General features: G+C 46.1%; 20 non-coding genes across 20 annotated transcripts; all 20 read right to left on the reverse strand.

Annotated features, from left to right (window-relative positions):
• Positions 1-789: 789 nt before the first annotated feature.
• TRNAL-UAG (transfer RNA leucine (anticodon UAG)) lies at positions 790-871 on the reverse strand. The gene has a single exon. It is a non-coding gene; the product is annotated as a tRNA-Leu (tRNA).
• A 446-nt stretch (positions 872-1317) lies between these two features.
• On the reverse strand, positions 1318-1399 carry TRNAL-UAG (transfer RNA leucine (anticodon UAG)). Its single transcript has one exon. It is a non-coding gene; the product is annotated as a tRNA-Leu (tRNA).
• Positions 1400-1493: 94 nt separating this feature from the next.
• Positions 1494-1575, reverse strand: TRNAL-UAG (transfer RNA leucine (anticodon UAG)). The gene has a single exon. It is a non-coding gene; the product is annotated as a tRNA-Leu (tRNA).
• A 270-nt stretch (positions 1576-1845) lies between these two features.
• Positions 1846-1927, reverse strand: TRNAL-UAG (transfer RNA leucine (anticodon UAG)). The gene has a single exon. It is a non-coding gene; the product is annotated as a tRNA-Leu (tRNA).
• A 273-nt stretch (positions 1928-2200) lies between these two features.
• Positions 2201-2282, reverse strand: TRNAL-UAG (transfer RNA leucine (anticodon UAG)). The gene has a single exon. It is a non-coding gene; the product is annotated as a tRNA-Leu (tRNA).
• Positions 2283-2552: 270 nt separating this feature from the next.
• On the reverse strand, positions 2553-2634 carry TRNAL-UAG (transfer RNA leucine (anticodon UAG)). Its single transcript has one exon. It is a non-coding gene; the product is annotated as a tRNA-Leu (tRNA).
• A 94-nt stretch (positions 2635-2728) lies between these two features.
• On the reverse strand, positions 2729-2810 carry TRNAL-UAG (transfer RNA leucine (anticodon UAG)). The gene has a single exon. It is a non-coding gene; the product is annotated as a tRNA-Leu (tRNA).
• Positions 2811-3080: 270 nt separating this feature from the next.
• Positions 3081-3162, reverse strand: TRNAL-UAG (transfer RNA leucine (anticodon UAG)). The gene has a single exon. It is a non-coding gene; the product is annotated as a tRNA-Leu (tRNA).
• A 1337-nt stretch (positions 3163-4499) lies between these two features.
• On the reverse strand, positions 4500-4581 carry TRNAL-UAG (transfer RNA leucine (anticodon UAG)). Its single transcript has one exon. It is a non-coding gene; the product is annotated as a tRNA-Leu (tRNA).
• Positions 4582-7492: 2911 nt separating this feature from the next.
• Positions 7493-7574, reverse strand: TRNAL-UAG (transfer RNA leucine (anticodon UAG)). The gene has a single exon. It is a non-coding gene; the product is annotated as a tRNA-Leu (tRNA).
• Positions 7575-9522: 1948 nt separating this feature from the next.
• Positions 9523-9604, reverse strand: TRNAL-UAG (transfer RNA leucine (anticodon UAG)). Its single transcript has one exon. It is a non-coding gene; the product is annotated as a tRNA-Leu (tRNA).
• A 1146-nt stretch (positions 9605-10750) lies between these two features.
• Positions 10751-10832, reverse strand: TRNAL-AAG (transfer RNA leucine (anticodon AAG)). Its single transcript has one exon. It is a non-coding gene; the product is annotated as a tRNA-Leu (tRNA).
• Positions 10833-16555: 5723 nt separating this feature from the next.
• On the reverse strand, positions 16556-16637 carry TRNAL-AAG (transfer RNA leucine (anticodon AAG)). The gene has a single exon. It is a non-coding gene; the product is annotated as a tRNA-Leu (tRNA).
• Positions 16638-17258: 621 nt separating this feature from the next.
• Positions 17259-17340, reverse strand: TRNAL-AAG (transfer RNA leucine (anticodon AAG)). The gene has a single exon. It is a non-coding gene; the product is annotated as a tRNA-Leu (tRNA).
• Positions 17341-17961: 621 nt separating this feature from the next.
• On the reverse strand, positions 17962-18043 carry TRNAL-AAG (transfer RNA leucine (anticodon AAG)). The gene has a single exon. It is a non-coding gene; the product is annotated as a tRNA-Leu (tRNA).
• A 1854-nt stretch (positions 18044-19897) lies between these two features.
• TRNAL-UAG (transfer RNA leucine (anticodon UAG)) lies at positions 19898-19979 on the reverse strand. Its single transcript has one exon. It is a non-coding gene; the product is annotated as a tRNA-Leu (tRNA).
• Positions 19980-20073: 94 nt separating this feature from the next.
• Positions 20074-20155, reverse strand: TRNAL-AAG (transfer RNA leucine (anticodon AAG)). Its single transcript has one exon. It is a non-coding gene; the product is annotated as a tRNA-Leu (tRNA).
• Positions 20156-20601: 446 nt separating this feature from the next.
• Positions 20602-20683, reverse strand: TRNAL-AAG (transfer RNA leucine (anticodon AAG)). Its single transcript has one exon. It is a non-coding gene; the product is annotated as a tRNA-Leu (tRNA).
• Positions 20684-21305: 622 nt separating this feature from the next.
• On the reverse strand, positions 21306-21387 carry TRNAL-AAG (transfer RNA leucine (anticodon AAG)). Its single transcript has one exon. It is a non-coding gene; the product is annotated as a tRNA-Leu (tRNA).
• A 94-nt stretch (positions 21388-21481) lies between these two features.
• TRNAL-UAA (transfer RNA leucine (anticodon UAA)) lies at positions 21482-21563 on the reverse strand. Its single transcript has one exon. It is a non-coding gene; the product is annotated as a tRNA-Leu (tRNA).
• Between the last annotated feature and the right edge of the window lie 443 nt (positions 21564-22006).

Raw genomic sequence — 22006 nt, forward strand, 5'->3', positions numbered from 1 at the left:
ATTACCATTTACTAAACTATCATGTAAATGCTGTAAAAACGTTTTCCCATGCCCCTAAAAACATACCTCTGGCAAAATTGAATAAGGAGAGCGGCAGGATTCGAAACCGCGCCCCCGAAGAGACTGGTGCCTAAAACCAGCGCCATTGACCACTCGGCCACACTGCCTTCGTGTGGATTACTATTAACTAAAATATCGTCTAAATGCTGTAAAAAGGTTTTCTACTGCCCCTAAAAACATACCTCTATCAAAATTGAATTATGACGGCGGCGGTATTCGAACCCGCACCCCTGAAGAGACTGGTGCCTAAAACCAGCGCCATAGACCACTCGGCCACACCGCCTTCGTGTGGATAATTATTAACTAAAATATTGTCTAAATTCTGTAAAAAGATTTTCCCATGCACCTAAAAACATACCTCTGGCAAAATTGAATAATGACAGCGGGATGATTCAAACCCGCGCCCCCGAAGAGACTGGTGCCTAAAACCAGCGGCATGGACCACTCGGCCACGCTGCCTTCATGTGGATTTTTATTATCTAAAATATCGTCAAAATGCTGTAAAAAGGTTTTCCCATGCCCCTAAAAGCATACCTCTAGCAAAATTGAATAATGACAGCGGCGGGATTCGAACCCGTGCCCCCGAAGAGACTGGTGCCTAAAACCAGCGCCATAGACCACTCGGCCACACTGCCATTATGTAGCCTATTATTAACCAAAATATCGTCTAAATGCTGTAAAAAGGTTTTCCCATGCCCCTAAAAACATACCTCTGGCAAAATCGAATTATGACAGCGGCGGGATTCGAACCCGCGCCCCCGAAGAGACTGGTGCCTAAAACCAGCGCCATAGACCACTCGGCCACACTGCCATTATGTGGCTTATTATTAACCAAAATATCGTCTAAATGCTGTAAAAAGGTTTTCCCATGCCCCTAAAAACATACCTCTGGCAAAATCAAATTATGACAGCGGCGGGATTCGAACCCGTGCCCGCGAAGAGACTGGTGCCTAAAACCAGCGCCATAGACCACTCGGCCACATCGCCTTCGTGTGGATAATTATTAACTAAAATATTGTCTAAATTCTGTAAAAAGATTTTCCCATGCACCTAAAAACATACCTCTGGCAAAATTGAATAATGACAGCGGGAGGATTCAAACCCGCGCCCCCGAAGAGACTGGTGCCTAAAACCAGCGGCATGGACCACTCGGCCACGCTGCCTTCATGTGGATTTTTATTATCTAAAATATCGTCAAAATGCTGTAAAAAGGTTTTCCCATGCCCCTAAAAGCATACCTCTAGCAAAATTGAATAATGACAGCGGCGGGATTCGAACCCGCGCCCCCGAAGAGACTGGTGCCTAAAACCAGCGCCATAGACCACTCGGCCACACTGCCATTATGTGGCTTATTATTAACCAAAATATCGTCTAAATGCTGTAAAAAGGTTTTCCCATACCCCTAAAAACATACCTCTGGCAAAATCGAATTATGACAGCGGCGGGATTCGAACCCGCGCCCCCGAAGAGACTGGTGCCTAAAACCAGCGCCATAGACCACTCGGCCACACTGCCATTATGTGGCTTATTATTAACCAAAATATCGTCTAAATGCTGTAAAAAGGTTTTCCCATGCCCCTAAAAACATACCTCTGGCAAAATCGAATTATGACAGCGGCGGGATTCGAACCCGCGCCCCCGAAGAGATTGGTGCCTAAAACCAGCGCCACAGACGATTCGGCCACACTGCCATTATGTGGCTTATTATTAACCAAAATATCGTCTAAATGCTGTAAAAAGGTTTTCCCATGCCCCTAAAAATATACCTCTGGCAAAATCGAATTATGACAGCGGCGGGATTCGAACCCGCGCCCCCGAAGAGACTGGTGCCTAAAACCAGCGCCATAGACCACTCGGCCACACTGCCTTCGTGCGGATTATTATTAACTAAAATATCGTCTAAATGCTGTAAAAAGGTTTTCCCATGCCATTAAAAACATACCTCTGGCAAAATCGAATTATGACAGCGGCGGGATTCGAACCCGCCCCCCCCCCGAAGAGATTGGTGCCTAAAACCAGCGCCACAGACGATTCGGCCACACTGCGTTCGTGTGGATTATTATTTACTAAAATATCGTCTAAATGCTGTAAAAAGGTTTTCCCATGCCCCTAAAAACATACCTCTGGCAAAATCAAATTATGACAGCGGCGGGATTCGAACCCGCGCCCCCGAAGAGACTGGTGCCTAAAACCAGCGCCATAGACCACTCGGCCACACCGCCTTCGTGTGGATAATTATTAACTAAAATATTGTCTAAATTCTGTAAAAAGATTTTCCCATGCACCTAAAAACATACCTCTGGCAAAATTGAATAATGACAGCGGGAGGATTCAAACCCGCGCCCCCGAAGAGACTGGTGCCTAAAACCAGCGGCATGGACCACTCGGCCACGCTGCCTTCATGTGGATTTTTATTATCTAAAATATCGTCAAAATGCTGTAAAAAGGTTTTCCCATGCCCCTAAAAGCATACCTCTAGCAAAATTGAATAATGACAGCGGCGGGATTCGAACCCGCGCCCCCGAAGAGACTGGTGCCTAAAACCAGCGCCATAGACCACTCGGCCACACTGCCATTATGTGGCTTATTATTAACCAAAATATCGTCTAAATGCTGTAAAAAGGTTTTCCCATGCCCCTAAAAACATACCTCTGGCAAAATCGAATTATGACAGCGGCGGGATTCGAACCCGCGCCCCCGAAGAGACTGGTACCTAAAACCAGCGCCATAGACCACTCGGCCACACTGCCATTATGTGGCTTATTATTAACCAAAATATCGTCTAAATGCTGTAAAAAGGTTTTCCCATGCCCCTAAAAACATACCTCTGGCAAAATCGAATTATTACAGCGGCGGGATTCGAACCCGCGCCCCCGAAGAGACTCGTGCCTAAAACCAGCGCCATAGACCACTCGGCCACACTGCCATTATGTGGCTTATTATTAACCAAAATGTCGTCTAAATGCTGTAAAAAGGTTTTCCCATGCCCCTAAAAACATACCTCTGGCAAAATCGAATTATGACAGCGGCGGGATTCGAACCCGCGCCCCCGAAGAGACTGGTGCCTAAAACCAGCGCCATAGACCACTCGGCCACACGGCCTTCGTGCGGATTATTATTAACTAAAATATCGTCTAAATGCTGTAAAAAGGTTTTCCCATGCCATTAAAAACATACCTCTGGCAAAATCGAATTATGACAGCGGCGGGATTCGAACCCGCCCCCCCCCGAAGAGATTGGTGCCTAAAACCAGCGCCACAGACGATTCGGCCACACTGCGTTCGTGTTGATTATTATTTACTAAAATATCGTCTAAATGCTGTAAAAAGGTTTTCCCATGCCCCTAAAAACATACCTCTGGCAAAATCGAATTATGACAGCGGCGGGATTCGAACCCGCGCCCCCGAAGAGACTCGTGCATAAAACCAGCGCTATAGGCCACTCGGCCACACTGCCTTCGTGCGGATTATTATTAACTAAAATATCGTCTAAATGCTGTAAAAAGGTTTTCCCATGCCATTAAAAACATACCTCTGGCAAAATCGAATTATGACAGTGGCGGGATTCGAACCCGTCCCCCCCCCCCCGAAGAGATTGGTGCCTTAAACCAGCGCCACAGACGATTCGGCCACACTGCCATTATGTGGCTTATTATTAACCAAAATATCGTCTAAATGCTGTAAAAAGGTTTTCCCATGCCCCTAAAAACATACCTCTGGCAAAATCGAATTATGACAGCGGCGGGATTCGAACCCGCGCCCCCGAAGAGACTGGTGCCTAAAACCAGCGCCATAGACAACTCGGCCACACTGCCTTTGTGCGGATTATTATTAACTAAAATATCGTCTAAATGCTGTAAAAAGGTTTTCCCATGCCATTAAAAACATACCTCTGGCAAAATCGAATTATGACAGTGGCGGGATTCGAACCCGTCCCCCCCCCGAAGAGATTGGTGCCTAAAACCAGCGCCACAGACGATTCGGCCACACTGCGTTCGTGTGGATTATTATTTACTAAAATATCGTCTAAATGCTGTAAAAAGGTTTTCCCATGCACCTAAAAACATACCTCTGGCAAAATTGAATAAGGAGAGCGGCGGGATTCGAAACCGCGCCCCCGAAGAGACTGGTGCCTAAAACCAGCGCCATAGACCACTCGGCCACACTGCCTTCGTGTGGATAATTATTAACTAAAATATTGTCTAAATTCTGTAAAAAGATTTTCCCATGCACCTAAAAACATACCTCTGGCAAAATTGAATAATGACAGCGGGAGGATTCAAACCCGCGCCCCCGAAGAGACTGGTGCCTAAAACCAGCGGCATGGACCACTCGGCCACGCTGCCTTCATGTGGATTTTTATTATCTAAAATATCGTCAAAATGCTGTAAAAAGGTTTTCCCATGCCCCTAAAAACATACCTCTGGCAAAATCGAATTATGACAGCGGCGGGATTCGAACCCGCGCCCCCGAAGAGACTGGTGCCTAAAACCAGCGCCATAGACCACTCGGCCACACTGCCATTATGTGGCTTATTATTAACCAAAATATCGTCTAAATGCTGTAAAAAGGTTTTCCCATGCCCCTAAAAACATACCTCTGGCAAAATCGAATTATGACAGCGGCGGGATTCGAACACGCGCCCCCGAAGAGACTCGTGCCTAAAACCAGCGCCATAGACCACTCGGCCACACTGCCTTCGTGTGGAGTAATATTAACCAAAATATCGTCTAAATGCTGTAAAAAGGTTTTCCCACGCCCCTAAAAACATACCTCTGGCAAAATTGAAATATGACATCGGCGGGATTGGAACCCGCGCCCTCGAAGAGACTGGTGCCAAAAACAGCGCCATAGACCACTCGGCCACACTGCCTTCATGTGGATAATTATTAACTAAATTATCATCTAAATGCTGTAAAAAAGTTTTCCCATGCCCCTAAAAACATACCTCTGACAAAATCGCATTTTGAAAGCGGCAGGGATCGAACCCGCTCCCCCGAAGAGACTAGTGCCTTAAACCTGTGCCATAGACCACTCGACCACACTGCCTTCGTGTGGATTACTATTAACTAAAATATCATCTAAATGCTGTAAAAAGGTTTTCCCATCCCCCTAAAAACATACCTCTGGCAAAATCGAATTATGACAGTGGCGGGATTCGAACCCGTCCCCCCCCCCCCGAAGAGATTGGTGCCTTAAACCAGCGCCACAGACGATTCGGCCACACTGCCATTATGTGGCTTATTATTAACCAAAATATCGTCTAAATGCTGTAAAAAAGTTTTCCTATGCCCCTAAAAACATAGCTCTGGCAAAATTGAATAATGACAGCGGCGGGATTCGAACCTGCGCCCCCGAAGAGACTGGTGCCTAAAACCAGCGCCATAGACCACTCGGCCACACTGCGTCCGGGTAGCTTATTATTAACTAAAATATCGTCTAAATGCTGTAAAAAGGTTTTCCCATGCCCCTAAAATCATTAGTCTGGGAAATTGAATTATGACTGCGGCGTGATTCGAACCCGCGTCCCCGAAGAGACTGGTGCCTAAAACCAGCGCCATAGACCACTCGGCCACACTGCCTTCGGGTAGCTTATTATTAACTAAAATATCGTCTAAATGCTGTAAAAAGGTTTTCCTATGCCCCTAAAATCATACCTCTGACAAAATCGAATTATCACAGCGGCGGGATTGGAATCCGCGCCCCCGAAGAGACTGCTGCCTTAAATCAGCGCCATAGACCACTTGGCCACACTGCCTTCCGGTAGCTTATTATTAACTAAAATATCGTCTAAAGGCTGTAAAAAGGTTTTCACATGCCCCTAAAAGCATACCTCTGGCAAAATTGAATAATGGAATCGGCGGAATTCGAACCCGCGCCCACGAAGAGACTGGTGCCTTTAACCAACGCCATAGACCACTCGGCAACACTGCCTTCGTGTGGATTGCTATTAACTAAAATTTCATCTAAATGCTGTAAAAAAGTTTTCCCACGCCCCTAAAAACATACCTCTGGCAAAATTGAATTATGACAGCGGCGGGATTAGAACCCGCGCCCCCGAAAAGACTGGTGCCTATAACCAGCGCCATAGCCCACTCGGCCACACTGCCATCATGTGGCTTATTATTAACTAAAATATCGTCTAAATGCTGTAAAAAGGTTTTCCCATGCCCCTAACAACATACCTCTGGCAAAATTGAATTATGACAGCGGCGGGATTCGAACCCGCGCCCCCGAAGACACTGGTGCTTAAAAACAGCGCCATAGACCACTCGGCCACACCGCCTTCGTTTGGATTATTATTATCTAAAATATCGTCTAATTTCTGTAAAAAGATTTTCCCACGCACCTAAAAACATATCTCTGGCAAAATTGAATAATGACAGCAGCTGGATTCGAACCCGTGCCCTCGAAGAGACTGGTGCCTAAATCCAGCGCCATAGACCACTCGGCCACACTGCCTTCGGGTAGCTTATTATTAACTAAAATATAGTCTTAATGCTGTAAAAAGGTTTTCCTATGGCCCTAAAAGCATACCTCTGGCAAAATTGAATAATGACAGCGGCGAGATTCGAACCCGCGCCCCCGAAGAGACTGGTCCCTAAAACCGGCGCCATAGACCACTCGGCCACACTGCCTTCGTGAGGATTATTATTAATTTAAATATCGTCTAAATGCTGTAAAAAGGTTTTCCCATGACCCTTAAAACATACCTCTGGCAAAATTGAATAATGACAGCGGCGGGATTCGAACCCACGCCCACGAAGAGACTGGTGCCTTAATCCACACCATAGACCACTTGGCCACACTGCCTTCGTTAGAATTATTATTAACTAAAATATCGTCTAAATGCTGTAAAAAGGTTTTCCCATGGCCCTAAAAGCATACCTCTGGCAAAATTGAATAATGACAGCGGCGAGATTCGAACCCGCGCCCCCGAAGAGACTGGTGCATAAAAACAGCGCCATAGACCACTCGGCCACACTGCCTTCATGTGGATAATTATTAACTAAATTATCATCTAAATGCTGTAAAAACGTTTTCCCATGCCCCTAAAAACATACCTCTGGCAAAATTGAATAATGACAGCGGCGGGATTCGAACCCGTGTCCCCGAAGAGACTAGTGCCTAAAACCAGCGCCATAGACCACTCGGCCACACTGCCTTCGGGTAGCCTTTTATTAACTAAAATATCGTCTTAAACTGTATTAAGGTTTTCCCATGCCCCTAAAAACATACCTCTGGCAAAAATGAAATATGACATCGGCGGGATTGGAACCCGCGCCCCGGAAGAGACTGGTGCCAAAAACAGCGCCATAGACCACTCGGCCACACTGCCTTCATGTGGATAATTATTAACTAAATTATCATCTAAATGCTGTAAAAAAGTTTTCCCATGCCCCTAAAAACATACCTCTGGCAAAATTGAATAATGACAGCGGCGGGATTCGAACCCGCGTCCCCGAAGAGACTGGTGCCTAAAACCAACGCCATAGACCACTCGGCCACACTGCCTTCGTGTGGATTGCTATTAACTAAAATATCGTCAAAATGCTGTGAAATGATTTTCCCACCCCCCTAAAAACATACCTCTGGCAAAATTGAATTATGACAGCGGCGGGAAACGAACCCGCGCCCCCGAAGAGACTGGTGCCTAAAATCAGCGCAATAGACCACTGGGCCACGCTGCCTTTGTGTGGCGTACCATTTACTAAAATATCATCTAAATGCTGTAAAAAAGTTTTCCCATGCCCCTAAAAACATAGCTCTGGCAAAATTGAATACTGACAGCGGCGGGATTCGAACCTGCGCCCCCGAAGAGACTGGTGCCTAAAACCAGCGCCATAGACCACTCGGCCACACTGCCTCCGGGTAGCTTATTATTAACTAAAATATCGTCTAAATGCTGTAAAAAGGTTTTCCCATGCCCCTAAAAACATAAGTCTGGGAAATTGAATTATGACAGCGGCGGTATTCGAACCCGCGTCCCGAACTATAATATCGTCTAAATGCTGTAAAAAGGTTTTCCCATGCCCCTAAAAACATACTTCTGGCAAAATCGATTTATGACAGCGGCGGGATTCGAACCCGCGCCCCCGAAGAGACTGGTGCCTAAAACCAGCGCCATAGACCACTCGGCCACAATGCTTTGGTGTGGACTACTATTAACTAAACTATCGTTATAATGTTATATCAATGCCCCTAAAAACATAAGTCTGGCCAAATCGAATTATGACAGCCGCGGGATTCGACCCCGCGCCCCCGAAGAGACTGGTGCCTAAGACCAGCGCCATAGACCACTCGGCCACACTACCTTTTTGCGGATTACTATTAACTAAAATATCGTCTAAATTCTGTAAAAAGATTTTCCCATGCACCTAAAAACATACCTCTGGCAAAATTGAATAATGACAGCGGCGGGATTCGAACCCACGCCCCCGAAGAGACTGGTGCCTAAAACCAGCGCTATAGACCACTCGGCCACACTGCCTTCGTGTGGATTATTATTAACTTAACTATCGTCTAAACTCTGTAAAAAGATTTTCCCATGCACCTAAAAACATACCTCTGGCAAAATTGAATAATGACAGCGGCGGGATTCGAACCCACGCCCACGAAGAGTCTGGTGCCTAAAACCACACCATAGACCACTCGGCCAGAGTGCCTTCGTGAGAATTATTATTAACTAAAATATCGTCTTAATGCTGTAAAAAGGTTTTCCTATGGCCCTAAAAGCATACCTCTGGCAAAATTGAATAATGACAGCGGCGAGATTCGATCCCGCGCCCCCGAAGAGACTGGTCCCTAAAACCGGCGCCATAGACCACTCGGCCACACTGCCTTCGTGAGGATTATTATTAATTTAAATATCGTCTAAATGCTGTAAAAAGTATTTCCCATGACCCTTAAAACATACCTCTGGCAAAATTGAATAATGACAGCGGCGGGATTCGAACCCACGCCCACGAAGAGACTGGTGCCTTAATCCACACCATAGACCACTCGGCCACACTGCCTTCGTTAGAATTATTATTAACTAAAATATCGTCTTAATGCTGTAAAAAGGTTTTCCTATGGCCCTAAAAGCATACCTCTGGCAAAATTGAATAATGACAGCGGCGAGATTCGATCCCGCGCCCCCGAAGAGACTGGTCCCTAAAACCGGCGCCATAGACCACTCGGCCACACTGCCTTCGTGAGGATTATTATTAATTTAAATATCGTCTAAATGCTGTAAAAAGGTTTTCCCATGGCCCTAAAAGCATACCTCTGGCAAAATTGAATAATGACAGCGGCGAGATTCGAACCCGCGCCCCCGAAGAGACTGGTGCATAAAAACAGCGCCATAGACCACTCGGCCACACTGCCTTCATGTGGATAATTATTAACTAAATTATCATCTAAATGCTGTAAAAAAGTTTTCCCATGCCCCTAAAAACATACCTCTGGCAAAATTGAATAATGACAGTGGCGGGATTCGAACCCGCGTCCCCGAAGAGACTAGTGCCTAAAACCAGCGCCATAGACCACTCGGCCACACTGCCTTCGGGTAGCCTTTTATTAACTAAAATATCGTCTTAAACTGTATTAAGGTTTTCCCATGCCCCTAAAAACATACCTCTGGCAAAATTGAAATATGACATCGGCGGGATTGGAACCCGCGCCCCCGAAGAGACTGGTGCCAAAAACAGCGCCATAGACCACTCGGCCACACTGCCTTCATGTGGATAATTATTAACTAAATTATCATCTAAATGCTGTAAAAAAGTTTTCCCATGCCCCTAAAAACATCACTCTGGCAAAATTGAATAATGACAGCAGCGGGATTAGAAACTGCGCACCCGAAGAGACTGGTGCCTAAAACCAGCGCCATAGACCACTCGGCCACACTGCCTTCGGGTAGCCTTTTATTAACTAAAATATCGTCTTAAACTGTATTAAGGTTTTCCCATGCCCCTAAAAACATACCTCTGGCAAAATTGAAATATGACATCGGCGGGATTGGAACCCGCGCCCCCGAAGAGACTGGTGCCAAAAACAGCGCCATAGACCACTCGGCCACACTGCCTTCATGTGGATAATTATTAACTAAATTATCATCTAAATGCTGTAAAAAAGTTTTCCCATGCCCCTAAAAACATACCTCTGGCAAAATTGAATTATGACAGCGGCGGGAAACGAACCCGCGCCCCCGAAGAGACTGGTGCCTAAAATCAGCGCCATAGACCACTCGGCCACCTTGCCTTCGTGGGGATTATTATTAACTAAAATATTGCCTAAATGCTGTAAAAAGGATTTCCCATGCCCCTAAAAACATACCTCTGACAAAATCGCATTTTGAAAGCGGCAGGGATCGAACCCGCTCCCCCGAAGAGACTAGTGCCTTAAACCTGTGCCATAGACCACTCGACCACACTGCCTTCGTGTGGATTACTATTAACTAAAATATCATCTAAATGCTGTAAAAAGGTTTTCCCATCCCCCTAAAAACATACCTCTGGCAAAATTGAATTATGATAGCGGCGGGAATCGAACCCGCGCCCCCGAAGAGACTGGTGCCTAAAACCAGCGCAATAGACCACTGGGCCACGCTGCCTTTGTGTGGAGTACCATTTACTAAAATATCATCTAAATGCTGTAAAAAAGTTTTCCCATGCCCCTAAAAACATACCTCTGGCAAAATCGAATTATGACAGCGGCGGGATTCGAACCCGCGCCCTTGAATAGACTGGTGCCTTAAGCCAGCGCCATAGACCACTCGGCCACACTGCCTTCGTGTGGATTACTATTAACTAAAATATCGTCATAATGTTATAAAAAGGTTTTCTCATGCCCCTAAAAACATAAGTCTGGCAAAATTGAATAATGACAGCGGCGGGATTCGAACCTGCGCCCCCGAAGAGACTGGTGCCTAAAACCAGCGCCATAGACCACTCGGCCACACTGCCTCCGGGTAGCTTATTATTAACTAAAATATCGTCTAAATGCTGTAAAAAGGTTTTCCCATGCCCCTAAAAACATACCTCTGACAAAATCGAATTATCACAGCGGCGGGATTGGAATCCGCGCCCCCGAAGAGACTGCTGCCTTAAATCAGCGCCATAGACCACTTGGCCACACTGCCTTCCGGTAGCTTATTATTAACTAAAATATCGTCTAAAGGCTGTAAAAAGGTTTTCACATGCCCCTAAAAGCATACCTCTGGCAAAATTGAATAATGGAATCGGCGGAATTCGAACCCGCGCCCACGAAGAGACTGGTGCCTTTAACCAACGCCATAGACCACTCGGCAACACTGCCTTCGTGTGGATTGCTATTAACTAAAATTTCATCTAAATGCTGTAAAAAAGTTTTCCCACGCCCCTAAAAACATACCTCTGGCAAAATCGAATTATGACAGCGGCGGGATTAGAACCCGCGCCCCCGAAAAGACTGGTGCCTATAACCAGCGCCATAGCCCACTCGGCCACACTGCCATCATGTGGCTTATTATTAACTAAAATATCGTCTAAATGCTGTAAAAAGGTTTTCCCATGCCCCTAACAACATACCTCTGGCAAAATTGAATTATGACAGCGGCGGGATTCGAACCCGCGCCCCCGAAGAGACTGGTGCCTAAAACCAGCGCAATAGACCACTGGGCCACGCTGCCTTTGTGTGGAGTACCATTTACTAAAATATCATCTAAATGCTGTAAAAAAGTTTTCCCATGCCCCTAAAAACATAGCTCTGGCAAAATTGAATAATGACAGCGGCGGGATTCGAACCTGCGCCCCCGAAGAGACTGGTGCCTAAAACCAGCGCCATAGACCACTCGGCCACACTGCCTCCGGGTAGCTTATTATTAACTAAAATATCGTCTAAATGCTGTAAAAAGGTTTTCCCATGCCCCTAAAAACATACCTCTGACAAAATCGAATTATCACAGCGGCGGGATTGGAATCCGCGCCCCCGAAGAGACTGCTGCCTTAAATCAGCGCCATAGACCACTTGGCCACACTGCCTTCCGGTAGCTTATTATTAACTAAAATATCGTCTAAAGGCTGTAAAAAGGTTTTCACATGCCCCTAAAAGCATACCTCTGGCAAAATTGAATAATGGAATCGGCGGAATTCGAACCCGCGCCCACGAAGAGACTGGTGCCTTTAACCAACGCCATAGACCACTCGGCAACACTGCCTTCGTGTGGATTGCTATTAACTAAAATTTCATCTAAATGCTGTAAAAAAGTTTTCCCACGCCCCTAAAAACATACCTCTGGCAAAATTGAATTATGACAGCGGCGGGATTAGAACCCGCGCCCCCGAAAAGACTGGTGCCTATAACCAGCGCCATAGCCCACTCGGCCACACTGCCATCATGTGGCTTATTATTAACTAAAATATCGTCTAAATGCTGTAAAAAGGTTTTCCCATGCCCCTAACAACATACCTCTGGCAAAATTGAATTATGACAGCGGCGGGATTCGAACCCGCGCCCCCGAAGACACTGGTGCTTAAAAACAGCGCCATAGACCACTCGGCCACACCGCCTTCGTTTGGATTATTATTATCTAAAATATCGTCTAATTTCTGTAAAAAGATTTTCCCACGCACCTAAAAACATATCTCTGGCAAAATTGAATAATGACAGCAGCTGGATTCGAACCCGTGCCCTCGAAGAGACTGGTGCCTAAATCCAGCGCCATAGACCACTCGGCCACACTGCCTTCGGGTAGCTTATTATTAACTAAAATATAGTCTAAATGCTGTAAAAAGGTTTTCCCATGCCCCTAAAAACATACCTCTGGCAAAATCGAATTAGGACAGCGGCGGGATTCGAAACCGCGCCCCCGAAGAGACTGGTGCCTAAGACCAGCGCCATAGACCACTCGGCCACACTGCCTTCGTGCGGATTACTATTAACTAAAATATCGTCATAATGTTATAAAAAGGTTTTCCCACGCCCCTAAAAACATTAGTCTGGCAAAATTGAATTATGACACCGGCGGGATTCGAACCCGCGTCCCCGAAGACACTGGTGCCTAAAACCAGCGCCATAGACCACTCGGCCACACTGCCTTCGGGTAGCTTATTATTAACTAAAATATCGTCTAAATGCTGTAAAAAGGTTTTCCCATGCCCCTAAAAACGTAAGTCTGGGAAATTGAATTATGACAGCGGGGGCATTCGAACCCGCGTCCCCGAAGAGACTGGTGCTTAAAACCAACGCCATAGACCACTCGGCCACACTGCCTTCGTGTGGATTGCTATTAACTAAAATATCGTCAAAATGCTGTAAAATGATTTTCCCATCCCCCTAAAAACATACCTCTGGCAAAATTGAATAATGACAGCGGCGGGAAACGAACCCGCGCCCCCGAAGAGACTGGTGCCTAAAATCAGCGCCATAGAGCACTCGGCCACCTTGCCTTCGTGGGGATTATTATTAACTAAAATATTGCCTAAATGCTGTAAAAAGGATTTCCCATGCCCCTAAAAACATACCTCTGACAAAATCGCATTTTGAAAGCGGCAGGGATCGAACCCGCTCCCCCGAAGAGACTAGTGCTTTAAACCTGTGCCATAGACCACTCGACCACACTGCCTTAGTGTGGATTACTATTAACTAAAATATCATCTAAATGCTGTAAAAAGGTTTTCCCATCCCCCTTAAAACATACCTCTGGCAAAATTGAATTATTATAGCGGCGGGAATCGAACCCGCGCCCCCGAAGAGACTGGTGCCTAAAACCAGCGCAATAGACCACTGGGCCACGCTGCCTTTGTGTGGAGTACCATTTACTAAAATATCATCTAAATGCTGTAAAAAAGTTTTCCCATGCCCCTAAAAACATAGCTCTGGCAAAATTGAATACTGACAGCGGCGGGATTCGAAACCGCGCCCCCGAAGAGACTGGTGCCTAAGACCAGCGCCATAGACCACTCGACCACACTGCCTTCGTGTGGATTACTATTAACTAAAATATCGTCTAAATGCTGTAAAAAGGTTTTCCCATGCCCCTAAAAACGTAAGTCTGGGAAATTGAATTATGACAGCGGCGGTATTCGAACCCGCGTCCCCGAAGAGACTGGTGCCTAAAACCAACGCCATAGACCACTCGGCCACACTGCCTTCGTGTTGATTGCTATTAACTAAAAAATCGTCAAAATGCTGTAAAATGATTTTCCCATGCACCTAAAAACATAGCTCTGGCAAAATTGAATACTGACAGCGGCGGGATTCGAACCTGCGCCCCCGAAGAGACTGCTGCCTTAAATCAGCGCCATAGACCACTTGGCCACACTGCCTTCCGGTAGCTTATTATTAACTAAAATATCGTCTAAAGGCTGTAAAAAGGTTTTCACATGCCCCTAAAAGCATACCTCTGGCAAAATTGAATAATGGAATCGGCGGAATACGAACCCGCGCCCACGAAGAGACTGGTGCCTTTAACCAACGCCATAGACCACTCGGCAACACTGCCTTCGTGTGGATTGCTATTAACTAAAATTTCATCTAAATGCTGTAAAAAAGTTTTCCCACGCCCCTAAAAACATACCTCTGGCAAAATTGAATTATGACAGCGGCGGGATTAGAACCCGCGCCCCCGAAAAGACTGGTGCCTATAACCAGCGCCATAGCCCACTCGGCCACACTGCCATCATGTGGCTTATTATTAACTAAAATATCGTCTAAATGCTGTAAAAAGGTTTTCCCATGCCCCTAACAACATACCTCTGGCAAAATTGAATTATGACAGCGGCGGGATTCGAACCCGCGCCCCCGAAGACACTGGTGCTTAAAAACAGCGCCATAGACCACTCGGCCACACCGCCTTCGTTTGGATTATTATTATCTAAAATATCGTCTAATTTCTGTAAAAAGATTTTCCCACGCACCTAAAAACATATCTCTGGCAAAATTGAATAATGACAGCAGCTGGATTCGAACCCGTGCCCTCGAAGAGACTGGTGCCTAAAACCAGCGCCATAGACCACTCGGCCACACTGCCTGCGGGTAGCTTATTATTAACTAAAATATAGTCTAAATGCTGTAAAAAGGTTTTCCCATGCCCCTAAAAACATACCTCTGGCAAAATCGAATTAGGACAGCGGCGGGATTCGAAACCGCGCCCCCGAAGAGACTGGTGCCTTAAACCTGTGCCATAGACCACTCGACCACACTGCCTTCGTGTGGATTACTATTAACTAAAATATCATCTAAATGCTGTAAAAAGGTTTTCCCATCCCCCTTAAAACATACCTCTGGCAAAATTGAATTATTATAGCGGCGGGAATCGAACCCGCGCCCCCGAAGAGACTGGTGCCTAAAACCAGCGCAATAGACCACTCGGCCACACTGCCTCCGGGTAGCTTATTATTAACTAAAATATCGTCTAAATGCTGTAAAAAGGTTTTCCCACGCCCCTAAAAACATTAGTCTGGCCAAATTGAATTATGACACCGGCGGGATTCGAACCCGCGTCTCCGAAGACACTGGTGCCTAAAACCAGCGCCATAGACCACTCGGCCACACTGCCTTCGTGTGGATTGCTATTAACTAAAATATCGTCAAAATGCTGTAAAATGATTTTCCCATCCCCCTAAAAACATACCTCTGGCAAAATTGAATTATGACAGCGGCGGGAAACGAACCCGCGCCCCCGAAGAGACTGGTGCCTAAAATCAGCGCCATAGACCACTCGGCCACCTTGCCTTCGGGGGGATTATTATTAACTAAAATATTGCCTAAATGCTGTAAAAAGGATTTCCCATGCCCCTAAAAACATACCTCTGACAAAATCGCATTTTGAAAGCGGCAGGGATCGAACCCGCTCCCCCGAAGAGACTAGTGCCTTAAACCTGTGCCATAGACCACTCGACCACACTGCCTTCGTGTGGATTACTATTAACTAAAATATCATCTAAATGCTGTAAAAAGGTTTTCCCATCCCCCTTAAAACATACCTCTGGCAAAATTGAATTATTATAGCGGCGGGAATCGAACCCGCGCCCCCGAAGAGACTGGTGCCTAAAACCAGCGCAATAGACCACTCGGCCACACTGCCTCCGGGTAGCTTATTATTAACTAAAATATCGTCTAAATGCTGTAAAAAGGTTTTCCCATGCCCCTAAAAACATAAGTCTGGGAAATTGAATAATGACAGCGGTGGTATTCGAACCCGCGTCCCCGAAGAGACTGGTGCCTAAAACCAGCGCCATAGACCACTCGGCCACACTGCCTTCGGGTAGCTTATTATTAACTAAAATATCGTCTAAATGCTGTAAAAAGGTTTTCTCATGCCCCTAAAAACATAAGTCTGGCAAAATTAAATTATGACACCGGCGGGATTCGAAACCGCGCCCCCGAAGAGACTGGTGCCTAAGACCAGCGCCATAGCCCACTCGGCCACACTGCCTTCGTGCGGATTACTATTAACTAAAATATCGTCATAATGTTATAAAAAGGTTTTCCCACGCCCCTAAAAACATTAGTCTGGCAAAATTGAATTATGACACCGACGGGATTCGAACCCGCGTCCCCGAAGACACTGGTGCCTTAAACCAGCGCCATAGACCACTCGGCCACACTGCCTTCGGGTAGCTTATTATTAACTAAAATATCGTCTAAATGCTGTAAAAAGGTTTTCCCATGCCCCTAAAAACGTAAGTCTGGGAAATTGAATTATGACAGCGGCGGTATTCGAACCCGCGTCCCCGAAGAGACTGGTGCCTAAAACCAACGCCATAGACCACTCGGCCACACTGCCTTCGTGTTGATTGCTATTAACTAAAAAATCGTCAAAATGCTGTAAAATGATTTTCCCATCCCCCTAAAAACATACCTCTGGCAAAATTGAATTATGACAGCGGCGGGAATCGAACCCGCGCCCCCGAAGAGACTGGTGCCTAAAACCAGCGCAATAGACCACTGGGCCACGCTGCCTTTGTGTGGAGTACCATTTACTAAAATATCATCTAAATGCTGTAAAAACGTTTTCCCATGCCCCTAAAAACATAGCTCTGGCAAAATTGAATACTGACAGCGGCGGGATTCGAAACCGCGCCCCCGAAGAGACTGGTGCCTAAGACAAGCGCCATAGACCACTCGACCACACTGCCTTCGTGTGGATTACTATTAACTAAAATATCGTCAAAATGCTGTAAAATGATTTTCCCATGCACCTAAAAACATAGCTCTGGCAAAATTGAATACTGACAGCGGCGGGATTCGAACCTGCGCCCCCGAAGAGACTGGTGCCTTAAACCAGCGCCATAGACCACTCGGCCACACTGCCTCCGGGTAGCTTATTATTAACTAAAATATCGTCTAAATGCTGTAAAAAGGTTTTCCCATGCCCCTAAAAACATAAGTCTGGGAAATTGAATTATGACAGCGGCGGTATTCGAACCCGCGTCCCCGAAGAGACTGGTGCCTAAAAAAAGCGCCATAGACCACTCGGCCACACTGCCTTCGGCTAGCTTATTATTAACTAAAATATCGTCTAAATGCCGTAAAAAGGTTTTCCCATGCCCCTAAAAACATACCTCTGGCAAAATAGAATTATGACAGCGGCGGGATTCGAACCCGCGCCCCCGAAGAGACTGGTGCCTAAAACCAGCACCATAGACCACTCGGCCACTCTGCCTTTGTGTGGATTACGATTTACTAAAATATCATCTAAATGCTGTAAAAAAGTTTTCCCATGCACTTAAAAACATAGCTCTGGCAAAATTGAATAATGACAGCGGCGGGATTCGAACCCGCGGCCCCGAAGTGACTATTGCCTAAAACCAGCGCCATAGACCACTCGGCCACACTGCCTTCGGGTAGCTCATTATTAACTAAAATATCGTTTAAATGCTGTAAAAAGGTTTTCCTATGCCCCTAAAAACATACCTCTGGCAAAATCGAATTATGACAGCGGCGGGATACGAACCCGCGCCCCTGAAGAGACTGGTGCCTTAAACCAGCGCCATAGACCACTCGGCCACACTACCTTCGTGTGGATTTCTATTATCTAAAATATCGTCATAATGTTATAAAAAGGTTTTCTCATGCCCCTAAAAACATAAGTCTGGCAAAATCGAATTATGACAGTGGAGGGATTCGAACCCGCGCCCCCGAAGAGACTGGTGCCTAAAACCAGCGCCATAGACCACTCGGCCACGTTGCCCTTATGTGAATTTTTATTAACCAAAATATCGTCTAAATGCTGTAAAAAGGTTTTCCTATGCCCCTAAAAACATACCTCTGGCAAAATTGAATTATGACAGCGGCGGGATACGAACCCGCGCCCCTGAAGAGACTGCTGCCTTAAACCAGCGCCATAGACCACTCGGCCACACTGCCTTCGTGTGGATTACTATTATCTAAAATATCGTCTAAATGCTGTAAAAAGGTTTTCCTATGCCCCTAAAACATTACCTCTGGCAAAATTGATTTATGACAGCGGCGGGATTCGAACCCGCGCCCCCGAAGAGACTGGTGTCTAAAACCAGCGATATAGACCACTCGGCTACGCTGCCTTTGTGTGCAGTACTATTAACTAAAATATCATCTAAATGCTGTAAAAAAGTTTTCCCATGCCCCTAAAAACATAGCTCTGGCAAAATTGAATACTGACAGCGCTGGGATTCGAACCCGCGCCCCCGAAGAGACTGGTGCCTTAAACCAGCGCCATAGACCACTCGGCCACACTGCCTTCGGGTAGCTTATTATTAACTAAAATATCGTCTAAATGCTGTAAAAAGGTTTTCCCATGCCCCTAAAAACATACCTCTGGCAAAATTGAATAATGACAGCGGCGGGATTCGAACCCGCGCCCCCGAAGAGACTGTTGCCTTAAACCAGCGCCATAGACAACTCGGCCACGCTGCCTTTGTGTGGAGTACTATTAACTAAAATATCGTCATAATGTTATAAAAAGGTTTTCTCATGCTTCTAAAAACATAAGTCTGGCAAAATCGAATTATGACAGTGGAGGGATTCGAACCCGCGCCCCCGAAGAGACTGGTGCCTAAAACCAGCGCCATAGACCACTCGGCCACGTTGCCCTTATGTGAATTTTTATTAACCAAAATATCGTCTAAATGCTGTAAAAAGGTTTTCCTATGCCCCTAAAAACATACCTCTGGCAAAATCGAATTATGACAGCGGCGGGATACGAACCAGCGCCCCTGAAGAGACTGGTGCCTTAAACCAGCGCCATAGACCACTCGGCCACACTGCCTTCGTGTGGATTACTATTAACTAAAATATCGTCATAATGTTATAAAAAGGTTTTCTCATGCCCCTAAAAACATAAGTCTGGCAAAATCGAATTATGACAGTGGAGGGATTCGAACCCGCGCCCCCGAAGAGACTGGTGCCTAAAACCAGCGCCATAGACCACTCAGCCACGCTGCCTTCGTCTGGATTTCTATTATCTAAAATATCGTCTTATTGCTGTAAAAAGGTTTTCCCATGCCCCTTAAAGCATACCTCTGGCAAAATTGAATAATGACAGCGGCGGGATTCGAACCCGCGCCCCCGAAGAGACTGGTGCCTAAAATCAGCGCCATAGACCACTCGGCCACCTTGCCTTCGTGGGGATTATTATTAACTAAAATATTGCCTAAATGCTGTAAAAAGGATTTCCCATGCCCCTAAAAACATAACTCTGACAAAATCGAATTATGAAAGCGGCAGGAATCGAACCCGCTCCCCCAAAGAGACAAGTGCCTAAAACCTGTGCCATAGACCACTCGACCACACTGCCTTCGTGTGGATTCCTATTAACTAAAATATCATCTAAATGCTAAAAAAAGGTTTTCCCATCCCCCTAAAAACATACCTCTGGCAAAATTGATTTATGACAGCGGCGGGATTCGAACCCGCGCCCCCGAAGAGACTGGTGTCTAAAACCAGCGCAATAGACCACTCGGCTACGCTGCCTTTGTGTGCAGTACTATTAACTAAAATATCATCTAAATGCTGTAAAAAAGTTTTCCCATGCCCCTAAAAACATAGCTCTGGCAAAATTGAATACTGACAGCGGTGGGATTCGAACCCGCGCCCCCGAAGAGACTGGTGCCTTAAACCAGCGCCATAGACCACTCGGCCACACTGCCTTGGGGTAGCTTATTATTAACTAAAATATCGTCTAAATGCTGTAAAAAGGTTTTCCCATGCCCCTAAAAACATAAGTCTGGCAAAATCGAATTATGACAGCGGCGGTATTCGAACCCGCGTCCCCTAAGAGACTGGTGCCTAAAACCAACGCCATAGACCACTCGGCCACACTGCCTTCGTGTGGATTGCTATTAACTAAAATATCGTCTAAATGCTGTAAAATGATTTTCCCATGCACCTAAAAACATACCTCAAACAAAATTGAATACTGACCGCGGGGGGATTCGAACCCGCTCCCCCGAAGAGACTGGTGCCTTAAACCAGCGCCATAGACCACTCGGCCACACTGCCTCCGGGTAGCTTATTATTAACTAAAATATCGTCTAAATGCTGTAAAAAGGTTTTCCTATGCCCCTAAAACATTAACTCTGGCAAAATCGAATTATGACAGCGGCGGGATTCGAAACCGCGCCCCTGAAGAGACTGGTGCCTTAAACCAGCGCCATAGACCACTCGGCCACACTGCCTTCGTGTGGATTACTATTAACTAAAATATCGTCATAATGTTATAAAAAGGTTTTCTCATGCCCCTAAAAACATAAGTCTGGCAAAATCGAATTATGACAGTGGAGGGATTCGAACCCGCGCCCCCGAAGAGACTGGTGCCTAAAACCAGCGCCATAGACCACTCGGCCACACTGCCTTCGGGTAGCTTATTATTAACTAAAATATCGTCTAAATGCTGTAAAAAGTTTTTCCCACGCCCCTAAAAACATATATCTGGCAAAATCGAATTATGAAACCGGCGTGATTCGAACCCACGCCCCCGAAGAGACTGTAGCCTAAAACCAGCGCCATAGACCACTCGGCCACACTGCCTTCGGGTAGCCTATTATTAACTAAAATATCGTCTAAATGCTGTAAAAAGTTTTTCCCATGCCCCTAAAAACATATATCTGGCAAAATCGAATTATGACACCGGCGTGATTCGAACCCGTGCCCCCGAAGAGACTGGTGCCTTAAACCAGCGCCATAGACCACTCGGCCACACTGCCTTCGGGTAGCTTATTATTAACTAAAATATCGTCTAAATGCTGTAAAAAGGTTTTCCCATGCCCCTAAAAACATATCTCTGGCAAAAATTAAGTATGACAGCGGCGGGATTCGAACCCGCGCCCCCGAAGAGACTGGTGCCTTAAACCAGCGCCATAGACCACTCGGCCACGCTGCCTTCATGTGGATTTTCATTATCTAAAATTTCGTCTAAATGCTGTAAAAAGGTTTTCCCATGCCCCTAAAAGCATACCTCTGGCAAAATTGAAAAATGACAACGGCGGGATTCGAACCCGCGCCCCCGAAGAGACTGGTGTTTAAAACCAGCGCCATACACCACTCGGCTACACTGCCTTCGTATGGATCATTATTAATTTAAATATCGTCTTAATGCTGTAAAAAGGTTTTCCCATGGCCCTTAAAACATACCTCAGGCAAAATCGAATTATGACAGCGGCGGGATTCGAACCCGCGCCCACGAAGAGACTAGTGCCTAAAACCAACGCCATAGCCCACTCGGCCACACTGCCATCATGTGGCTTATTATTAACTAAAATATCGTCTTAATGCTGTAAAAAGGTTTTCCCATGCCCCTAACAACATACCTCTGGCAAAATTGAATTATGACAGCGGCGGGATTCGAACCCGCGCCCCCGAAGACACTGGTGCTTAAAAACAGCGCCATAGACCACTCGGCCACACCGCCTTCGTTTGGATTATTATTATCTAAAATATCGTCTAATTTCTGTAAAAAGATTTTCCCACGCACCTAAAAACATATCTCTGGCAAAATTGAA

The sequence above is a fragment of the Leiobunum rupestre genome, chromosome 2 (assembly GCF_980474605.1).
Source record: "Leiobunum rupestre chromosome 2, qqLeiRupe1.1.hap1, whole genome shotgun sequence".
In the NCBI taxonomy this organism is placed as follows: domain Eukaryota; kingdom Metazoa; phylum Arthropoda; class Arachnida; order Opiliones; family Sclerosomatidae; genus Leiobunum; species Leiobunum rupestre.